We start from the raw sequence: 3,661 nt of genomic DNA, 5'->3' as shown, positions 1-3,661 counted from the left end.
TGTCAAACTGTCAACTGTCAACTGACCAACTGTCATATTATCCACAGAGTAAGTAATATATGTCATGTCACAACTCTCTTTCATGTAAAGTCCCTAAAGCCGCTTGTACACGCTTAGTGTTCGGTAATGGTTTTGTCTTAGATCATTAAGTAATGGATAACACTCGCAGGCGTTTCCCCTTTTGCCGAGGTATAAGATTCGAATCGAAAAATCTTATGCTTTCATAAAAACTACTTGCGTAATCGATTACAAACACTCTGCGTATTCGTAAAACATCGAAAGGACGTCTGCGAGTGCTCCGCTAAAAATTCCGTTTTGCACTGTCAAGTCTTGCAGAAGCAATTCAAACATGTCGAATATAAAAAAGATGGAATAACCTTTCATTTGTGTATATTTATTTATTTTTTTAACGTACATTTCTAATTAAATGCAATTTCTAATAATCGTCGATGTGTCGTTTAGCGATATGATCAAGACAAATAATCGAGTCATGTTTACTCGATCATTGATGCGGCCCCACGAGACTATCATGGAAAGAATATATACAAATTTACTCTTTATGAAGTAAAAGATAAAGTTGAATTTGAAACGCGACAATGAACCGCATTCCTGACGAGACTATCTTGTAAAGAAATACAAATTTTATCTTTATGACCTAAGTGATAAAGTTGAATTTAGAACGCGATATTGAACCGCACTCCCCACGAGACTATCTTGGAATGACATACAAATTTAATCTTTATGAACTTAGTGATTGAGTTGAATTTAAAAACTCGTTGCTTAAAAGGTCGTAAATTGTTACGACTTTCGTGACACAAATAATTTTTGTGAATGTGTGATTGTGTTTCATAGTGTGAGTTACCCTCCCCGCACCAAAATCAGCAGAAAGTTTAGTTAGATTTTAGAACATTTGCCAGCGTACTCCATCCATTACTCCTGTTTGGTTATTCAAATACGACTGATCTCGCGTTTGAAGTGCTCAATCGTGGCTCAATCTCATCCGTGATTTTTATTTGTTTTTATTCAACACAAACTTCATAATGACGATCAAATCTAGAACATGTTATTGTGTATTATAAAGTGCGGAAAATATCGATGGGCCCTGGAGGGATAGTACTTGGATAGAACTTATGACTTATTGAACCTCATTATTTACCTACTATTTATCTATATAATATCTTCTCAAATTGGTGTAATTGAACGTCAAAATGGTAGTTTTCCAATTACAGCACTAGAGCGCAATAAGCGGCATAATGCTTAACGTTAAATGTTTCAACTACAGCAACGCTTCGCACAATCGAGCACTCTTAAAAGTAATGCTTTCGCGTGATGCGTGCAATCGATTTATCGTTAGTAATATTATTAATTGTTGAAAAAAAAATTAAAGCTTCAATGTAGTTTTTTCGAAATAATCAAAGTTAATTCAAATTGTGTTAAAAATAAATATAAGTATGGATGAAGGTACAAACTACAAACATTGAAAAAAATGTTAATGAAATAATCAAAATCCAAATTACTTAAAATAACCGTAAATAGTTTTCAACCAATTATTATGTATACCACTTTATTTACACATTAATGAGGTTATTGCTAACTCCTCTAACTAACTAGTTAAATAGAATATTTTTTTTAACACTGAACTTAGCGCAACCTGCTGGTGCATTTGAAAAATTCACGTTCCAATTTAGCATCAGCATAATTCGGCATTGTGCGCCACCAGGGCCGGACCGTGAACTTGTGGGGCCCTGGGCTGAAACTACCCAGGGGCCTTTTTTTTTTTGGAAATGTTTATATTTTCTTAATACGTACTTTCGCAATTTTGTTATTTTAACATATTCAAATTTGATTTTAAATCGTTTTATTAATTCAGGAGTCTATTGCGGACAAACAAAGTACCTAACACGTAATTTTTTTATACATATTTAGATAATAAAAAAATAATAAAATAATGTTATTCATCCATACTAATATTATAAATGCGAAAGTAACTCTGTCTGTCTGTCTGTTACTCAATCACGCCTAAACTACAGAACCAATTTGCATGAAATTTGGTATAGAGATATTTTGATACCCGAGAAAGGACAAAGGCTACCTTTTATTGCAAAATATGTACCACGGGCGAAGCCGGGGCAGACCACTAGTTTATTATAAATTAGTAAAAGAATCTGACAGTTATGTTATTTAAATAATAATTTAGAAATTAACCTTTCTCCATTTTTATGCTGCAAATTCTTTTATTGGTCATCACATTGCAAGTCTTTTGTTAGATCACAATGTAAATAAATAGGTAAATAGTAGTAAAACGTAAATAGTTATATATTGACACCCTAAAAGTTGTCTCAATACCTACATATGGTAGGGTCTATGCAACTATTTAATTTCAAGGTCAAATGAAAATTCAAAATGAAAATTCCTGGAAAATGTCTGGAAAATATCCGGAAAATGCCTGGGAAATATCCGGAAAATGCCTGGGAAATGCCCGGAAAATGCCCGGAAATATCCGGAAAATGAAAGAAAGAAAGAAAGAAAGAAAATACATTTAATCCAACACACAAAAATACAAAGCAAAAACAACAAAGTAACTTGCAATGAACAAAAACAATTAAATAAAATTACAATTTATAAAAGAAGTAGGTGTATGGTCTCGTTTGTACAAGTAAAAAAATAAAAATAAAAAAAAAACATAGGTATTATATTATGTGGTTGACTATAGTATGTGTGTTGGACAGGGATACCACTCAGGAAATCTGTGGCTTAATAGCCGCAGCACTGATTTTCAGTGGTTCCCATATCGCAACTGACGTTTGCAGTGATATTTACAAATACTAAAATAATAAAGTTCCAAATAATACATATCTTACATATAATATTTTAATATATTACACATCCATTACATAAATATGGAATAACAGATACTATATCCATTCAAAAATGCTACATATATGCGTACTATATCTACTATAATACAAGATACTCATATTAATATCATACCATTTACATATATATATATATATAAATATATACAAATATTATTATGAATACGATAAAACATTGAATAAACTGGCAAAAATAAAAAAAAAAAAAAAAAACTGATTAGATAAAATAGACTAAAATTTTTTAAAAGACCAACTAAGGTTGGCTGATTTGTCGTTGAATTATTAGTTTTTTTAATTCATTACGAAAGCTCGGCACGCTGCTTTTATTGCGTAATGGTGGGGGCAAATTGTTCCAACACTTAGTTGATCGGTATTTAAAAGCACCTCTGAATGCCATGGTGTGGTGTCGAGGCATAGCCAGACTAAACAAAGACGCCCTTGTTCTGTATACCGTGTCCGAATTTCCCAACCAAGATAGTTTTTCGGAGAGGTATGAAGGTACATTGGACCGTATAACTGCAAACAGTAGAACAGCAAAATGCAGCCTTCGCCGATTTTCCATATTTAAAATCCTGGCATTGTTTAGGTATGGCGATATATGGGATCGGGGGGGCACATCCCAGCAAAAGCGAGCACACGCATTTTGTACTCGTTGTATAGCTTTCTTTGAGCGCGCGAGTATTCGATCACCATATAACGCGTCACCGTAGTTGAATTTGGACAACACTAATGCATCACATAATCTAATTCTGAGCTTGGTTGACAGATGGCTTCTGATACGGTAG

This window comes from Colias croceus, chromosome 1 (assembly GCF_905220415.1).
Source record: "Colias croceus chromosome 1, ilColCroc2.1".
NCBI lineage: Eukaryota > Metazoa > Arthropoda > Insecta > Lepidoptera > Pieridae > Colias > Colias croceus.
The sequence above is the reverse complement of the archived record's forward strand: the minus strand, read 5'-3'. Positions refer to the sequence as shown.